Consider the following 20,537-nt stretch of genomic DNA (forward strand, 5'->3'; position numbering starts at 1 on the left):
GGTATGAATGTAAAATTCAATAAAATGGATAGTGTTTGCACTAGCGCTGCCATTAAGGCTATGTGCACACGTTCAGGGTTTCTTGTAGAAATTTCCTGAGCAAAACAGGACATTTTCTGCAAGAAATCCACATTTTTCTCGAGTTTTTGGTGCGTTTTTTTTTTTTTGTGGATTTTTCCGGAGGTTTCCAATGCAATAATATAGTGGGAAATCCACAAAAAATTAGCAAAATTAATCAACATGCTGCGTTTTTTTCCGCGAAAATAAACAACGCATCATGTGCACAAATTGCGGAATGCATTCTAAATGGTGGGATGCATAATGTATGCGTTTTTATAGCGAAAAAACGCGAAAAATCTGCAACGTGTGCACACAGCCTTAATGTCTGTGCTTGAAGTTGCATATGCTAACGCACTACCTTGCACACGTGCATAATGTGCTGTAATTACTGAAATAAACGATGCTATGCGCTAAATACACCTGTAGTGAATAGAAATATCAGTAGCTTGAAGATCACCTACCTGTCATTGAGATGTCTTAATGTATTTAATGTGACTATCCATTTACTTTCTGATCTTGACATATGAAGTATATGATTTCCTCCCCTCTAGTGTTTATTTATTTAACATTTTCTATATCCCAAAAAGACCTTCCCTTCAATTTTACCATGATGTGCTACCTTATAGTGATATATTGAATGGCCCGCACACTGTCGTTTGATGTTATATATAATTCTGACTCGTAATTAACAATTGTGTGTATGTAATATATAAAAAAAATTTTTTTTATTTATTTAGGGCCTTTCATGTAAGTTGGTAAAGTTGGGACATATTTTTGTGGAGTATGATCTAAATATTTAGAATGGTTGGCTATCAGATAATTAATTCCCGATATGATCAGCCTTGCCTGGTGGATTACGTTCATTATCTTCATGAAGTTTTGGTACTTGATAGAACATGGCCAGGCATCGTTTCTGGATGTTTATATTCCTGTGCTGATAAGATGTTACTTTTTTCTCTACATCAATTAAAGGTACCTTCACACATAACGATATCGTTAACGATATCGTTGCTTTTTGTGACGTAGCAACGATATCGTTAAGGAAATCGTTCTGTGTGACAGCAACCAACGATCAGGCCCCTGCTGGGAGATCGTTGGTCGCTGAGGAAAGTCCAGAACTTTATTTCGTCGCTGGATCTCCCGTGGACATCGCTGGATCGGTGTGTGTGACACCGATCCAGCGATGTCTTCACTGGTAACCAGGGTAAACATCGGGTAACTAAGCGCAGGGCCGCGCTTAGTAACCCGATGTTTACCCTGGTTACCAGCGTAAAAGTAAAAAAAACAAACACTACATACTTACCTTCAGCTGTCTGTCCCCGGCGCTCTGCTTCTCTGCACTCCTCCTGCACTGGCTGTGAGCGTCGGTCAGCCGGAAAGCAGAGCGGTGACGTCACCGCTCTGCTTTCCGGCCGCTGTGCTCATAGTGAGTGCAGGAAAGCACAGCACCGAGGACAGAGAGCGGAAGGTAAGTATGTAGTGTTTGTTTTTTTTACTTTTACGCTGGTAACCAGGGTAAACATCGGGCTACTAAGCGCAGCCCTGCGCTTAGTAACCCGATGTTTACCCTGGTTACCGGGGACCTCGGGATCCTTGGTCGCTGGAGAGCTGTCTGTGTGACAGCTCTCCAGCGACCAAACAGCGACGCTGCAGCGATCGACATCGTTGTCGGTATCGCTGCAGCGTCGCTGAGTGTGAAGGTACCTTAAGGCTTTTAATTCTATTTTTAAACTTAATGGTAGGATGAAACTTTTTTTTTTTTTTTTTTTTTTTTAATTAGTTTAACCCTGCTGTTCTGTTCGGTCTGGGGAGACCTATTTTGAACTTTGGTATTTTTTGGGGTGTTCAAGATGCGGTTCTGAAACTTGTGGTTGATTGACTTAAATGAGGATGGGTCGGTCGGCCACGGGTTTCAGAGCCGCATCTTGAATATTTTAAAGAATATTGAAGTTCAAAGTCGGTCATTTTTGACCAACAGAACAGCAGGGTTAATCATTAAGCAGCATAGATGCATGCAGTTCGGTGTGTCTACTATAGGAAGTCGCAATCCTAGAAGTCAATGTCAACCCTTTAATGAGCCTTGTCACATGACTTGGGATAAAAGCCAAAAAGAGAATCTCAATTTGCAGACACTGATTCGGGGTACTGCCCCTCATCAGTGCGGGGTTCCAACCCTCATCAGTGCAAGGTGTGCTTAACATGTCAGTCTGCAAGGAGAAACGTTACTTCATGGATCCTGGTCACACGCCTCTCACGCAGCCAAACCAGGTCTCACACTTTGCACTGTCGAGGGGCAGTATCCCTAAACAGTGTCTACAAACTGAGATTCTGGTTTTGGCTTTTATCCTAAGTCATGGGACAAGGCTCATTAAAGGGTCGACATTGACTTCCGATAGGTGGCGCTAGTTCTAGCCCTATTCCCCTGCTTAAGAGAGAATTTGCAATAAGTAAGAAATAAGTAAGAAATTGCTCCATTTCATTTAGATTGGGATCTATTTGTTCTACTAATGGTGGGATTGGTAGCGATATTTTCTATGATCCCATCATTTTCTGTAGTATGAATGGAATTTTGGGAAGGATTGGTATGTACTGTAATCTTTAGTGAAGAACATTCCATCAAATTGGTATGTATTTCGATTCTAACGCATCGGGTATTCTAGAATATGCATGTCCCCGTAGTATATGGACAATGATGATTCCAGAATTCGCGGCAGACTGTGCCCGTCGCTGATTGGTCGAGGCAACCATTATGACATCGTCGCCATGGCAACCATTATGACATCATCGTCGCTGTGCCCGTTGCTGATTGGTCGAGGCCTGACGGCCTCGACCAATCGGAGAAGCGGGATGTCTACGTCCTTTATGACATCATCGTCGCTGTGCCCATTGCTGATTGGTCGAGGCCTGGCGGCCTCGACCAATCAGAGACGCGGGATTTCTACGTCGATGCTGTGCCGGTCTCTGATTGGTCGAGGCCTGGCGGGACGTGGGATTATTGTCACCTTTGTGTATGTCCAGAGTTTTTTTTTTTCAGAATGAATGTTACGGTATATTTTATATATTTTATATATAGGGAATCTCTCCTTGCAGTGTGTGTGTGTGTGTGTGTGTATATGTGTGGCCCGATTCTAACGCATCGGGTATTCTAGAATATGCATGTCCCCGTAGTATATGGACAATGATGATTCCAGAATTCGCGGCAGACTGTGCCCGTCGCTGATTGGTCGAGGCAACCTTTATGACATCATCGTCGCCATGGCAACCATCATGACATCTACGTCGATACTGTGCCCATCGCTGAATCAGAAACGTGAGATGTCTACGTCCTTTATGACATCATCGTCGCTGTGCCCGTTGCTGATTGGTCGAGGCCTGGCGGCCTCGACCAATCAGAGACGCGGGATTTCTACGTCGATGCTGTGCCGGTCTCTGATTGGTCGAGGCCTGGCGGCCTCGACCAATCAGAGACGCGGGATTTCCAAGACGGACGGACGGACGGACGGACAAACCCTTAGACAATTATATAGATATAGATGCAGTTTTTTTTTTATACTGCCTAGTTCTCCCAATTCATTACAAGTCCCTGACAGTGCCTTCTTCCACCTTTCAATTCATTATAACGTGTCCTATGCACCGCACCCTCACCTCTCCCACTCCCCAATAAATTTTCATTCCATGATGGCATGCTCCCCTATATTACAAATATATAATATTACAAATATATTCAATATGACACTATCAGGGGCTTAGTGCCCTCCTCCATCACCTAATTTTACATTCCTATCTAATGTCCTCCTCCCCGTCTGTAAGTCCTCCTTACTCCTATCACAATTCCCCACCCCACCCTTATTGTCCTTTCCTACGCCCCCTTTATTTCTTTTTTTTCTCCCCAACATACCTCAATGTCCTTTTTCCTCTCTACCACCCCCATCATTGTTCTCCATCTCCCCCCCCCCCACCCTCATCATTGTTCTCCCTAACCACACCACAGTGTTGTCTCCACCACCCTCATCATTGTTCTCCACCACCTCCATGATTGTCCTCACCATCACAGGACCCATGACTAATGTAAAAGTGGATACTTTATGGACAGTGAGTACCTGCAGTGGCAGCAAATAGAGATGACTGAGGTGTAATTCCCGTAGGCAGCTAGTGTGGAGTGTCAAAAAGGTCATGGAGGACCAAGTTGGCTCTTTATCTGACCAGGAAAGAACATAATTAACTCCTGAAGGTTTGCTATAACAATGGTTGTCCAAACAAATGAATGTCTATTTTTTGGCATCAGCCATGGATTGTGTACTATGCCATCTCAACATGCCATTTATACTGCATTTTTATGGCATGGAATGTCCGGAAATTGACCTGCAAAACAGTCCGGTGTTCCTGTAAATGTGCCTGTGTGTATGGAGCGCCCCCAGACACAGGGCCACAGGTTACTCTGTACCGGTCCTCTCTGTCTCAGTTCTGGGGATGTCACGGTGGCTGGACCCAGTCCGTGACCCTGCTAAGGGGCGTCCAATGAAAGAGATGATGAAAGTCAGCTAATGCTTCATGATGCCACCTGTGGTATTCGGCCAGGGAGACCGACGCTGCTTGGGGTCCACTGGGGTGATATGATGGCAGCTAGATGGTATACCTTCCCACAGGTGAAGTATGTCCCCAGGGCTTCCCGATAATGTAGATGGCGATGGTGTGAGGTGCAGTCAATAACGAGGATACAGGGTTGCAGCCTCTTTACTTCTTTACTGAAGGCTTCGGGATCCTCAATCCAGAGCACTGTTAACAGGGCTGTCTGAGACCGGCCGGTCCAAAGGCACATCCAGAGTTCCCTTTGCAGGTGGAAATCGTTGCCTACCACTAGCGCCTGTGTGTTGTAGTGCTTTCCTGCTGAGCATTCGGGATAGTCCTCACAACTTCTATTCTCGTTCATTCCAGTTCTTTCTATTCTCCGTCCCCCAGGTTTGTTATGGCTAGGACGCACCCATATGACGGGTAGGCTCGGAGCTCTTCCGGGACCCTAGAGATGCCCCTCTCCACGCGTTGCCCCCTATGTCTGCTTAGGTGATGTAAGGTAGACAGCCAACCTATAATGAACTGTCCTGCGGTATTTGAAGTAAGGCATAAAGTCAGTTACTTCCTCGGTGTTCCGGGCACCGACTACGCGCCTCAGTAGGATGTTGCCGTTCTCCGGGCACGACTCCTACCGGCTCTCCTTTGTGCTTGATCTCGTTTCTCACTGTCCACAATATCCTTCGCTTCGTGTCCTTTCTTTAGATGCCGTCGCAGGTAGCGCAGGCGCTGCTCTGTAACGTTCTATCCTTGTTGTGCCTGCTAGGTTCCCACGCCTGACAGGGACACCCCTGAATCTTCCCTGCAACACCACTGCCACGGGATGTTGCCTGGACAAAACCCAGTCAGCTTCTGTCTCACTTCCTATCCAGCCCCTAGTTTTACCAGTGTGAGGAGTGGCCTAATAAAACCTTTTGCTCCCCCTAGTGGCCGGAGTGTGAAGTGTACTGTGTGTTGGTGATACCTGGTTAGATGAACTCCTTTAGTGCCATCAGACGTACCATCACTCCCCTTAGCAGCAGAGTGACATTACGGCAACGACCAGGTCTCTGGGGCGCTGCATGTACTCCCCCTGTCACTCCTTTTTGTTACATTGAATGCTGCCAATGAGATATCAGAACAGTACCGCCCTCGACAAAGATGTCAGATAAGCAGCCTAAGGGCTCCTTCTCACTTGCGAGAAATACGTGCGAATTTTGCATGTTAAAACCAAGCTCTGGCGCCGGCAGTCCAGCGCGGAGCATGCGGCTACATAGCAACACATGGAGTGCCAGCACCAGAACTTGGTTTTAACATGCGAGACTTTCATGTATTTCTTGCAAGTGAGAAGGAGCCCTAAGCTATATTATGGCATAGACCAATTTATACTCTAGGGCAGTGTTCCCCAACTCCAGTCCTCAAGAGCCGCCAACAGGTCATGTTTTAAGGATTTCCTTAGTATTACACAGGTCAGTGAATGCTTGCCTGTGCAGGTGATGCAATTATCACCTGTGAACTACTAAGGGAATCCTGAAAACATGACCTGTTGGTGGCTCTTGAGGACCGGAGTTGGGGAACACTGCTCTAGGGTATAAATTGGCCTAGGCCATTTCGTACACCCTCATGCCAGATTGTGCCCCTCCTTAATATCAGTAGCGTTGAGTGTTATACACAAAAATTACTTAATTTTTAACATCTTATTGGGGGTTCAGGTTTGTCAGTTATGTTATGTGAGAAGATAACGGACTCCAATCTTAAAGTTCTAAACACACTGAAGTTTTTTGCTTTAAGGAACACAATCGTATCAGTAAAAATAAGACTTCTACAAAGATATGAGGTAAAGAATCCTACCGCACTTCTCAGTAGTTACACATTAAAAGTAGCTGTGTGTCTGAGTATGACAGAACTAAATCTGCACACTTTTCAACCAGACACAAGGTGAGAAACCAGTGAAGTGATAAGATCAAGTTACAACTGTGTTCTAATGGTACCGTTACACTAAACGATTTACCAACAATCACGACCAGCGATACGACCTGGCCGTGATCGTTGGTAAGTCGTTGTGTGATCGCTGGAGAGCTGTCACACAGACAGCTCTCCAGCGACCAATGATGCCGAAGTCCCCGGGTAACCAGGGTAAACATTGGGTTACTAAGCGCAGGGCCGCGCTTAGTAACCCGATATTTACCCTGGTTACCATTGTAAATGTAAAAAAAAAAAAAAAAAAAAACACTACATACTCACATTCCGCTGTCTGTCACGTCCCTCGCCGTCAGCTTCCCGCACTGACTCTGAGGGTCAGCCGTAAAGCAGAGCACAGCGGTGACATCACCGCTGTGCTTTACGGCCGGCGCTCAGTCAGTGCGGGAAGCTGATGGCGAGGGATGTGACAGACAGCGGAATGTGAGTATGTACTGGTTTTTTTTTTTTTTTTTTTTTTTTTTTTTTTTTTACATTTACAATGGTAACCAGGGTAAATATCGGGTTACTAAGCGCTGCCCTGCGCTTAGTAACCCGAAATTTACCCTGGTTACCAGTGAACACATCGCTGGATTGGCATCACACACGCTGATTCAGCGATGACCGTGGGTGATCAGCGACCAAAAAAAGGTCCTGATCATTCCCAGCGACCAACGATCTCCCAGCAGGGGCCTGATCGTTGGGCGCTGTCACACAACGATTTCGTTAACGATATCATTGCTACGTCACAAAAAGCAACAATATCGTTAAAGAAATCGTTGTGTGACGGTACCTTAAGGTACAAACTCTTATCTTCATGGACCACCATGTAATCTCAGATCTAATGACTGTTGTCCATTACCAGTCATATTGTATTGTAAGTTCAATCTCCATCATGTGATTAACACAAATAACTTCCCACTATGTGAAAGTCAGTTTTAGGTCCTTAACAAATGGCATCTAACATCCATTTAATTTACAAGTGATCATAAAATAGAGGGGTATGTTGTAGCCTGGAGGGGCATAGTTTGGCCTAAAATATTTCTACTCCCCTGAGTATAGTTTGGCCTAGGACAGTTTATCCCCTGGTGTATACTCAGGCCTGGGCCAAAATATATCCGAGTTTAATCTTGGCAGGGGGTTAATTTGGCCTTTTACACTGAGACTGTCACCCCAATCTCGACCATACAATGTGAGAGGCTTCAAAAAAGTGATGCCCAAAAGCAGGTGTTTGGGGGGGGGGGGGATTCAGTAAAGAGTGATACTAAAATGTCATATTGTACAATAAAAAGTGATAAAAAAATTCCTGGTTATGTGATGGTCATGGGGGGGGGCTTAAGAAACTGGAGGACTTCTGTAATCATTAAATGGAGGACAGAGTCATATTTTCTGGATAGAATGAGATCGCTGAATAATTGTTTGATACACTAAATTTGCTGATACTATAATACTCTTCCAAGCCTGGTGGTCCAACAAGCTTAAAAGAAATCGTGTAAAAAGTACCGTATTTTCCGGCGTATAAGACGACTGGGCGTATAAGACGACCCCCAACTTTTCCAGTTAAAATATAAAATCTTCTCAAAAGTTGGGGGTTGTCTTATATGCCGGGTGTCGTCTTTATAGGGTGGGTGCGAAGCAATCTGCAGTCGAAGTATATAGTGGGGGGGAGTGGTCCCAATGACGAGGTGAGGGAGCGCCTCACTAGGAAGGTGTAAGTGAGGCAAACTGTCAGCGTCTTGGATGCCAGGGTTATGCAAAAAAGAGAGAGCGATGCTGTGCCTAGAAAAACCACTCCTCTTTCACTCATCTTGCTCGCCCTTGTATCCTATTCTCTCCTTCTCTGCCTCTGCTTCACTTACACCTTCCTGGTGAGGTGCCTCCTCACCTCGTCATTGGGACCGCTCCCCCCACAATATGCGGCGACCGCAAATTACTCCGCATCTGCCCTATAAGACGACACCTGGCGTATAAGACGATACCCGACTTTTGAGAAGATTTTCAGGGGTTAAAAAGTAGTCTTATACGCCAGAAAATGGATACCTGCAATATATAAACTTGTTAAATAGTGGATCACCCCTATAAGGGCTCGGTAGTGCCTGCTGCAACTTTTGGGACATTTGGTGGGAGATACAAGCCTCTAATATTGACCATAGATTTCAGGAAGACCGTCATATGTTTAGGATCTACATTCACGCCAACATGCACAATTTATTATCATTCCTTTTTGTTTTGTGCTTTAAATCCATATTGCTGACAACTGTTGTCTCAGTGCCATCCCTCAATGTAAAGCTTATGAACCGTAAAATTGATTTTCCTTTGCATCTGGGAAGCCTATAATCAGGCCTGGATGTGCATGACTAGCAAAGGGAAGCGCTGAGCATTTCTTTCTTTACAGCTTCAGGCAAAATCCATAATGAAAGCTAGAGAAGTCTTTTTCACATTTGTTCTTCCTTTTAGCCATTATTGTCACTTGTCTTTCCTTGAATTAGTTTATTCTGTGCTGTATTAATTCAGGGAAAATCTGGCTTGTTGAAAGCATTTCTAAATACAGGTGCTTCCAGGAAAATTAGAATATCATCAAAAAGTTACTAATTTCAGTTATTCAATACGAAAAGTGAAACTCATATAATATATATCATCAATACATTGATCTATTTCAAGTGTTTATTTCTGTTAATGTTGATGATTATGGCTTACAGCCAGTGAACACTCGAGTCATTATCACAGTAAATTTGAATACTTTATAACACCAGCTTGAAAAAATTATTTTAAAATCTGAAATGTTGGCCTACTAAATGTATGTTCAGTAAATGCCCTCAATACTTGGTCGGGGGTCCTTTGGCATCAATTACTGCATCAATGCGGCGTGGCATGGAGGTGATCAGCCTATGGCACTGCTGAGGTGTTATGGAAGCCCAAGTTACTTTGATAGCAGCCTTCAGCTCATCTGCATTGTTGGGCCTGGTGTCTCATCTTCCTTTTGACAAGGAAGCGGGGTAGAGGGAAGAGAGCCAGGGAGGCTAGTCCTGATCTGGAACACCCCAATAAGTTTGCTAAGTTGGCAGATGAGGGGGGTGCCAGTACAGGGGTAGCACTGCTGCAGCCAGGCATGTCCTCTGAAAGCCGGAGGAGTGACTGCTCCAGTAAGGAGGGAAATAGGAGAGCAGGGCAGGCCAGACAGGTGCTGTTAGTGGGCGACTCAATTATTAAGGGAACAGATAGGGCAATCTGTCACAAAGACAGGGATCATCGAACGGTGTGCTGTCTACCTGGCGCTCGAGTCCGACACATCGCTGATCGGGTGGACAGATTATTGGGAGGGGCTGGTGAGGACCCAGCGGTCATGGTGCACATTGGCACTAATGACAAAGTTAGAGGTAGGTGGAAGGTCCTTAAAGATGATTTCAGGGAATTAGGCCGCAAGCTGAAAGCAAGGACCTCCAACGTGGTATTTTCCGAAATACTGCCTATGCCACGCCAGAGAGGCAACGGGAGATTAGGGAGGTTAATAAGTGGCTCAAGAATTGGTGTAGGAAGGAGGGGTTTGGGTTCCTGCAGAACTGGGCCAACTTCTCAGTTGGCTACAGGCTCTACGCTAGGGACGGGCTGCACCTCAATGTGTAGAGTGCAGCTGTGTTGGGGGAGAAAATGGCTAGAAGGTCGGAGGAGTGTTTAAACTAGGAATTGGGGGGAGGGTATTCATTTTATAGGAGGGGAAGATAGTGCAGATAGAGACCTGGGCACAAATAAGGAAGTTGGGGGTGGCGGTGGCATGGGGGCTGGGGTTAGAATAGTTAATAATTTAAGAAATAGAGGTGCAGAGAGATACATAAAATGTATGTATACTAATGCCAGAAGCCTCGCCAACAAAATGGACGAATTAGAACTAATGTTGTTGGAGCATAATTATGACATGGTGGGGATATCTGAGACATGGCTGGATGAGAGCCATGACTGGGCTGTTAACTTGCAGGCCTATAGCCTGTTCAGAAATGACCGTACAGATAAGCGAGGGGGTGGGGTGTGTCTTCATGTAAAATCGTCCTTAAAACCCATCCTGCGTGATAATATAGGTGAATTTAATGAAAATGTAGAATCCCTGTGGGTGGAGCTAAGGGGAGGGGGAAAAAATAATAAATTACTGATAGGGGTTTGTTATAAATCTCCAAAAATAATGGAAGCAATATCCTCGTAAAGCAAATAGATGAAGCTGCGACTCAAGAAGAAGTCATTATTATGGGGGACTTCAACTACCCTGAAATAGATTGGGGAACCGAAACCTGCATTTCCAGCAAAGGTAATCGGTTTTTGACAACTATGAGAGACAATTACCTTTCACAACTGGTTCAGGACCCAACAAGAAGGGGGGCACTGCTAGAGCTAATATTAACCAACAGGCCAGACCGCATATCAAATTTAAGGGTTGGGGGTCACGTGGGTAATAGCGATCACAAAATAAGTTTTCATGTATCCTTTAAAAAGATGTGTAATAGAAAGGTTACGAGGACACTAAACTTCAGGAGGGCAAATTTCCAACGGATGAGAGAGGATCTTGGTGCAATTAACTGGGACGATATCCTGAGACATAAAAATATACAAAGAAAATAGGAGACGTTTATTAGCATCCTGGATAGGACCTGTGCACAGTATATACCGTATGGGAATAAACATACTAGAAATAGGAGGAAACCAATATGGCTAAACAGAGCTGTAAGGGGCGCAATAAGTGACAAAAAGAAAGCATTTAGAGAATTAAAGGAAGTAGGTAGTGATGAGGCATTAAATAAATATAGAAAATTAAATAAATTCTGTAAAAAGCAAATCAAGGCAGCAAAGATTGAGACAGAGAGACTCATTGCCAGAGAGAGTAAAAATAATCCTAAAATATTCTTTAACTACATAAATAGTAAGAAACTAAAAAATGATAGTGTTGGCCCCCTTAAAAATAGTCTGGGTGAAATAGTGGATGAGGATGAGGAAAAAGCCAATATGCTAAATGACTTTTTTTTTCATCAGTATTTACACAAGAAAATCCCATGGCAGACAAAATGACTAGTGATAAAAATTCCCAATTAAATGTCACCTGCTTAACCCAGCAGGAAGTGCGGCGGCGTCTAAAAATCACTAAAATTGACAAATCTCCGGGCCCGGATGGGATACACCCCCGAGTACTGCAGGAACTAAGTACAGTCATTGATAGACCATTATTTTTAATCTTTAAAGACTCCATAATAACAGGGTCTGTACCACAGGACTGGCGTATAGCAAATGTGGTGCCAATATTCAAAAAGGGGACAAAAACTGAACTCGGAAATTATAGGCCAGTAAGCTTAACCTCTACTGTGGGTAAAATCCTGGAGGGCATTCTAAGGGATGCTATACTGGAGTATCTGAAGAGGAATAACCTCATGACCCAGTATCAGCACGGGTTTACTAGGGACCGTTCATGTCAGACTAAAGGTACCATCACACTGAACGATATCGCTAGCGATCTGTGACGTTGCAGCGTCCTGGCTAGCGATATCGTTCAGTTTGACACACAGCAGCGATCAGGATCCTGCTGTGATGTCGTTGGTCGCTGCAGGAAGTCCAGCGCTTTATTTCGTCGCTGGACTCCCGCAGACAGGGCCGCGCTTAGTAACCCGATGTTTACCCTGGTTACCATCGTAAAAGTAAAAAAAACAAACACTACATACTTGCCTTCCGCTGTCTGTCCCCGGCGCTGTGCTTCTCTGCACTGGCTGTGAGCGCCGGCCAGCCGGAAAGCACAGCGGTGACGTCACTGCTCTGCTTTCCGGCCACTGTGCTCACAGTCAGTGCAGGAAAGCAGAGCACCGGGAACAGACAGCGGAAGGTAACATAGTAACATAGTAACATAGTTAGTAAGGCCGAAAAAAGACATTTGTCCATCCAGTTCAGCCTATATTCCATCATAATAAATACCCAGATCTACGTCCTTCTACAGAACCTAATAATTGTATGATACAATATTGTTCTGCTCCAGGAAGACATCCAGGCCTCTCTTGAACCCCTCGACTGAGTTCGCCATCACCACCTCCTCAGGCAAGCAATTCCAGATTCTCACTGCCCTAACAGTAAAGAATCCTCTTCTATGTTGGTGGAAAAACCTTCTCTCCTCCAGACGCAAAGAATGCCCCCTTGTGCCCGTCACCTTAAGGTAAGTATGTAGTGTTTGTTTTTTTTACTTTTACGATGGTAAACATCGGGTTACTAAGCGCGGCCCTGCGCTTAGTAACCCGATGTTTACCCTGGTTACCGGCATCGTTGGTCGCTGGAGAGCTGTCTGTGTGACAGCTCTCCAGTGACCAAACAGCGACGCTGAAGCGATCGACATCGTTGTCGGTATCGCTGCAGCGTTGCTGAGTGTGAAGGTACCTTAATTTGATCAATTTCTATGAAGAGTTAAGTTCCGGATTGGACCAAGGTAACCCAGTGGATGTAGTGTATATGGACTTTTCAAAAGCTTTTGATATGGTGCCACACAAAAGGTTGATACATAAAATGAGAATAATGGGGATAGGGGAAAATATGTGCAAGTGGGTTGAAAGCTGGCTCAGGGATAGGAAACAAAGGGTGTTTATTAATGGAGCACACTCGGACTGGGTCGCGGTTAGCAGTGGGGTACCACAGGGGTCAGTATTGGGCCCTCTTCTTTTTAACATATTTATTAATGACCTTGTAGGGGGCATTCAGAGTAGAATTTCAATATTTGCAGATGACACTAAACTCTGCAGGGTAATCAATACAGAGGAGGACAATTTTATATTACAGGATGATTTATGTAAACTAGAAGCTTGGGCTGATAAATGGCAAATGAGCTTTAATGGGGATAAATGTAAGGTCATGCACTTGGGTAGAAGTAATAAGATGTATAATTATGTGCTTAATTCTAAAACTCTGGGCAAAACCGTCAATGAAAAAGACCTGGGTGTATGGGTGGATGACAAACTCATATTCAGTGGCCAGTGTCAGGCAGCTGCTACAAAGGCAAATAAAATAACGGGATGCATTAAAAGAGGCATAGATGCTCATGAGGAGAACATAATTTTACCTCTATACAAGTCACTAGTTCGACCACACTTAGAATACTGTGCACAGTTCTGGTCTCCGGTGTATAAGAAAGACATAACTGAACTAGAGCGGGTGCAGAGAAGAGCGACCAAGGTTATTAGAGGACTGGGGGGTCTGCAATACCAAGATAGGTTATTACACTTGGGGCGATTTAGTTTGGAAAAACGAAGACTAAAGGCCCCTTCACATTAAGCGACGCTGCAGCGATACCGACAACGATCCGGATCGCTGCAGCGTCGCTGTTTGGTCGCTGGAGAGCTGTCACACAGACCGCTCTCCAGCGACCAACGATGCCGGTAACCAGGGTAAACATCGGGTAACTAAGCGCAGGGCCGCGCTTAGTAACCCGATGTTTACCCTGGTTACCATCCTAAAAGTAAAAAAAATAAACACTACATACTTACCTACAGCCGTCTGTCCTCCAGCGCTGTGCTCTGCTCTCCTCCTGTACTGTCTGTGTGAGCACAGCGGCCGGAAAGCAGAGCGGTGACGTCACCGCTCTGCTTTCCGGCTGACCGACGCTCACAGCCAGTGCAGGAGGAGAGCAGAGCACAGCGCTGGGGACAGACAGCGGTAGGTAAGTATGTAGTGTTGTTTTTTTTTTTTTACTTTTAGGATGGTAACCAGGGTAAACATCGGGTTACTAAGCGCGGCCCTGCGCTTAGTTACCCGATGTTTACCTTGGTTACCAGTGAAGACATCGCTGGATCGGTGTCACACGCCGATCCAGCGATGTCAGCAGGAGTCCAGCGACGAAATAAAGTTCTGGACTTTATTCAGCGACCAACGATCTCCCAGCAGGGGCCTGATCGTTGGTCGCTGTCACACATAACGATTTCATTAACGATATCGTTGCTACGTCACAAAAAGCAACGATATTGTTAACAATATCGTTATGTGTGAAGGTACCTTAAGGGGTGATCTTATGATAATGTTACAGGGTATATACACTAGATTCCTTGATAGGGCGTTGATCCAGGGAACTAGTCTGATTGCTGTATGTGGAGTCGGGAAGGAATTTTTTTCCCCAATGTGGAGCTTACTCTTGCCACATGGTTTTTTTTTGCCTTCCTCTGGATCAACATGTTGGGGCATGTTAGGTTAGGCTATGGGTTGAACTAGATGGACTTATAGTCTTCCTTCAACCTTAATAACTATGTAACTATGTAATACCCCATAGATTCTCTATGGCGTTAAGACCAGTCAAGTTTGTTGGCCGATCAAGCACAGTGATACTGGCTTTTTTTAAACCAGGTATTGGTACTTTTGGCAGTGTGGACAGGTGGCAAGTCCTGCTGGAAAATGAAATTTCCATCTCCAAAAAGCTTGTCGGCAGAGAGAAGCATAAAGTGGTCTAAAAATTTCTTGTAGATGGCTGTGTTGACTTTGGTCTTGATAAAACACAGATCACATGGCTCCCCAAACCATCACTGATTGTGGAAACTTCATGCTAGACGTCAAGCAGCTTGGATTGTGGCTTCTCCACTCTTCCTCCAAACTCTGGGACCTTGATTTCCAAATGAAAAGCAAAATTTACTTTCATCTGGAAACACCTTGGACCCCTGAGCAACAGTCCAGTTCTTTTTCTCCTTGGCCCAGGTAAGACGCTTCTGGTGTTTTCTATTAATCATGAGTGGCTTGACATAAGGAATGCGACACTTCTAGCCCATGAGCTTGATATGCAGCGCCCCAGAGATCTGGTCGTTGCAGTATGACACTCTGCCACTAAGGGGAGTGATTGTACGTCTGATGGCACTGAAGGAATTCTACTGACCATGTATCACCAGCACACATTACACTTCACACTCTGGCCACTAGGGGGAGAAAAAGGCTTTTTATTCGGTCGTCCATGACAGCACTATGGAGAGAGGGGATCCGCCCTTCAGGAACAGGAAACCTACAGATACATAAGGGCGGCACCTCTCCCACGCATCAGTTGGTTTCCTGTTCCTGGAGGACAGGATTCCCTTCAGATACGACGACTTCGTTCACCAATCAACACCCAGGCCGGCTGTCCGACCCAGGTAGCGAGGGGGTCTCCTACCTCGGGCAGTGCGGGTCCCTGGAAGCGCCACAGTGGGTCCGGGTAGGACTCCACGACAGTGAGCGGTGCAGGCTGGAGTGACGTCCGGAGGAGGTCCATCCCCAGTGGCAGCAAGGTGAGTATATCCCCCCCCCAGGGCGGTTCACCCTCCAGGGCCTCGGTCTTCCCCCGCCTCTGGCCCCCGTCAGTGCAGTGCGGTGCAAGCTTTCCGGGAGCGCCCTGTGCGCTCCTTTCGGTTCGGGGAGGCGGGACCGGAGCCGGGGGTTGAGCGCTGGCTTCTGCCGCGATCGCCGCTGTGCTGCGGCCGTGAGCGGCGGTAGTGTAGCGGCGGGCGGCTGGGGGGTCCGGCAGAGCCGTCCCCAGCTTCCGGGAGCATCCCTGAGCTCTCTGCCCTAAACCGGAAGTTAAACGCTGGCCGGTTTTTTGCTTACAGCGCCGCTGTCCTGCATGCGGCGGGGGAGGGGCGATTGGGGGTGGGGGAGCGTCCTGCACGTGGGGGGTTGATTCGGCCACACAGCTGCACATGTTCCGGATCCGGGGGAAGGGCTATTTATAGCCGAACAGAACGCTGCAGGGCTGCTTGTGTGCCCATCTGCAGCTATGGATGAGCCGGAAGCTGCCGTCGGTCTGCTGGAGCAGGAGCAGGACAGATCCACGGAGAAGTCCCATGCAAACCCCCAGCCGAAGACCCGCGGACGCAGTAATCAGCCCAGTCGCAGATCTAGACAGAAGGATCTGGACCGACCCCCCCCAGTGATCCGGTACCTACCGCTACTGCCTGGGTAAGAGATCTTCGTGAATGTACCCTGATGCAGTCTTTTCCTATGTTTATTTCCGTAGGGGAAAAAAAGCGCTGGTAAATCAAAAAACAAGGAGTGCGCGCTATGCGCTTGCTCTTTGCCAGACGCCTACCCTAAAAGACTTTGTCAGTCGTCTGTGCGGCCCATGGTGAACACCTGGGATAAGGCGCCAAAATTAGACGCGGCAGTGTCTAAGGCATCTAAGAGATCATCTATCCCCTTTGATGATATGGCTTCCCTAAAGGATCCTCTAGATAAAAAGGCTGACTCGTTCCTGAAAGGGACATAGATGTCGGCTGGTGCCTTGAGACCTGCTGTGGCTGCGACATGCGCAGCTAGATCGATGATGGTCTGGCTGGATCAGCTAGGGTCTAAATTGGAAGAAGGTGTTTCCAGAGATTCCATGTTGAAATTCCTGCCAACAATCCAAAATGCTGCTGCCTTTCTCGCAGATGCTTCTGCGGATTCGGCAAGAATGGCGGCTAGAGCGGCAGGATTATCGAACGCAGCACGCAGGGCCCTATGGCTGAAATGTTGGCCAGGTGACCTTCAATCCAGATCTCGTCTGTGCTCTATCCCATGCGAAGGGGAATACCTGTTTGGGCCAGTCCTAGATGAGCTGCTAGAGAAAGCCGGAGATGAGAAGAAGTTTCCTAATCTACCAACTACTTCTTACAGGCGCCCCTTCGCAGGGAAAAGATTCTTTCGGAAGAGACCAGCCGGAGACCAGAGCAATGGGACGATAAAAAGAAGAGAGGTACTGGGTTCATGTTTGGTGGAGGACGTCCGGAGCCACCCCGTGAAATCAAAAAACCACCCCAATGACTAGTCGCCCCGGTGGGAGGTAGACTATCTGCCTTCTACCCGGCCTGGCCCAAGATCTCCAGTAGTGATTGGATTTTGGGGTTGATAGCTACGGGTCTGCGGCTAGAATTCTCCTCTATCCCTCAGAACTTCTTCCGAATCATCCCTCTCAGATCCTCTCCAGCGGAGCAGGCTGCCCTGGAAGCGGAAGTTCACGATCTGCTCAATAAAAATGTCCTATCTGAGGTTCCGGAAGGAGAACAGGGTAGTGGTTTCTACTCTCCTCTATTCCTAATAAGTAAACCAGACGGCTCCTTCAGAACAATCATTAACCTTAGAGCGCTGAATAATTTTCTGACCGTTCAACCATTTAAAATGGAAACTATAAACACCGCAATAAAGCTGCTGTTTAAAAACTGCTTTATGGTAGTATTGGATTTGAAGGACGCCGATTACCATATCCCTATTTATGCAGGTCACCAACGATACCTGAGTGGCGGTACGGTTGGATGGGGTAGTAAAACACTTCCAGTATAGGGCCCTTCCCTTTGGGATTTCGGTCGCCCCTCGGGTATTTACCAAAGTAATGGCGGAAGTTATGGCACACCTGCATGAGTCCAACATTCTAATAATCCCCTACCTGGACGATCTCCTTATCGTAGGTAAAACGGCGGATCACTGTCTGGAACAGTTACATAAAGTGATGTCGGCTCTAGAGCGTCTGGGGTGGATGCTAAACGTTAAAAAATCACGGTTACAGCCCATGACGGTGCAGCGATTTTTAGGCCTGACCCTGGATTCCCAGGTTCAGAAATGCCGTTTGCCTCAAGAAAAAATTAATCGCCTGCACCTTCAGGTGCTGAATGCCTCAAAAAACCCCACCATGTCCCTACGAAGAGCCATGTCTCTGTTAGGCTCTCTCTCGTCCTGTATTCCAGCGGTCCGATGGGCTCGGTATCATACGAGGATACTTCAGGGCGAGGTGCTGTCACATCAAAAAAGGTTGGGGGGATGTCTAGAAAGTCTGCTGACCCTATCCCAAGACGCTATTGTATCCCTCGGTTGGTGGTTAGACCAAGAGAATCTGTCCACAGGGGTCCCCTGGGAATATAATATAACTCGTATTGTCACCTCGGACGCTAGCCCTTCTGGGTGGGGGGCTCACATGGGGGATACATTGGTCCAGGGGCTTTGGGATCGTGATCAGATGGAAATGTCTTCCAATCTAAAGGAGTTAACGGCTGTGGAGCAGGCGGTTAAAACACTCCTTGTCTATCTACAGGGCCACCACGTGCGGGTATTCTCGGACAATCGAGTCACCGTGGCATACATAAATCACCAAGGCGGGACCCGTTCCAGATCCCTGATGTGTGTAGCAGATCGTCTGTTTCATCTAGCAGAGCAACATCTTCTCTCGTTGACGGCGCTACACATAAAAGGGGCAGAAAACACTACGGCGGATTTCTTAAGTCGCAACACATTGAGGCAGGGAGAGTGGTCCCTGAACGGCACCATCTTCGACCTTATCGTGGAAAGGTGGGGACAACCAGAGGTAGACCTGTTTGCCACAAAAGAAAACAGGAAAGTGTCACAATTCTGCTCTCTGAACCCCAGAGAAAATCCCCTGTCAGTAGACGCCCTCCTCATAAACTGGGACTTCAGGCTAGCCTACGCCTTTCCTCCCCTGTCTCTACTTCCTCTGGTGGTGAGGAAAATCAGGAAGGACAAAGCCACAATAATATTAATTGCCCCCTTCTGGCCCAGAAGGACGTGGTTTCCATGCCTGAGGGCTATGTCGATGTCCGATCCATGGGTCTTGCCAGACATTCCGGATCTCCTATCCCAGGGCCCAGTCTACCATCCTTGAGCGGTTGGCCTTCATCTGACGGTGTGGATTTTGAGCGGGCGCTGCTAAAAGATAGGGGGTTCTCGCCGGCCCTCATTAACACGCTGCTGAAAAGCAGGAAAGTGATAACCACAAAAATCTATGTCAGAATCTGGAAGAGATTTCTTCAGAACTCGGGGGTAATAGCTGGTCAGTCAATACCAATAGACCAGATTTTGGAATTCTTACAGAAGGGGTTAGATATGGGGTTATCCCCAAATACTCTTAAAGTGCAGGTATCAGCCTTGGGGGCCCTCTTTGGCTGCAACATTGCTGAGAATCACTGGGTCAGCAGATTCATCAGGGCAACAAAACGGTCTAGGCCAATTGTGAAGAATAGAGTCATGCCTTGGGACCTGAACCTAGTCCTCTCAGCCATGACAGAGGCCCCATTTGAACCAGTTTCCTCAGCCTCTATTAAACATCTATCCCTTAAAGTAGCCTTCCTGGTGGCCATAACATCGGCGCGTAGGATAGGTGACATACAAGCATTATCCAGGGTTCCCCCTTACATGCAGCTTAGAGATGATAGAGTGATACTATCCCCTGATCCAGCATATCTCCCTAAAGTAGTGTCCAGTTTCCACAGAACACAGGAAATAGTTCTTCCATCTTTCCTCCCCAATCCTACTAACGATAAGGAAAGGAAGTTACACACTTTAGATGTAAGAAGATGTATCCTGGAGTATCTAGCGGTAACTGATTCCTGGAAGTTAGATAATGCCCTATTCGTGTCCTATCAGGATAGTAGGAAAGGGCATAGAGCATCGAAATCTACTCTAGCTAGATGGATCAGGGAGGCTATCTCGCTGGCATACATCTCAAAGGGCAAGCCGGCGCCTGAAGGTCTTAAAGCACATTCCACTAGAGCTATGGCGGCTTCGTGGGCGGAAAGATTGGAGGTGTCGATCGACCAGATTTGTAAGGCTGCTACTTGGTCTTCTCCAAACACTTTCTATAACCATTATAGATTGAACCTGGGTGCCTCTTCTGACCTCTCTTTTGGTGTAAGGGTGCTGCAAGCTGTAGTCCCTCCCTAGTTAGTTACTCTCTGTAATTCTCTCCGTAGTGCTGTCATGGACGACCGAATAAAGTCTTAGTTACTCACCGGTTAACGGTGTTTTTCGGAGTCCATGACAGCACCTGTACATACCCTCCCGTCTTCTTAAGTTCTGAGTGTACACCTCTTCCTTCCTTTATTTATATATATAATTCACGGGTAGTGAATAGTTAGTTATTGTATTATTGTTTATTATGAATGCTATTAACCTTGGTGGTCCTCTTGTGCTCTGTAAACCAACTGATGCGTGGGAGAGGTGCCGCCCTTATGTATCTGTAGGTTTCC

General features: G+C 46.6%; 1 protein-coding gene across 3 annotated transcripts in view; it reads left to right on the forward strand.

The window, feature by feature from the left end:
- METTL27 (methyltransferase like 27) overlaps positions 1–20,537 on the forward strand; it is a 130,491-nt gene that overhangs the window by 82,018 nt on the left and 27,936 nt on the right. The gene's annotated exons all lie outside the window — the stretch shown is intronic.

Source organism: Ranitomeya imitator, chromosome 3 (genome assembly GCF_032444005.1).
Source record: "Ranitomeya imitator isolate aRanImi1 chromosome 3, aRanImi1.pri, whole genome shotgun sequence".
In the NCBI taxonomy this organism is placed as follows: Eukaryota; Metazoa; Chordata; class Amphibia; order Anura; family Dendrobatidae; genus Ranitomeya; species Ranitomeya imitator.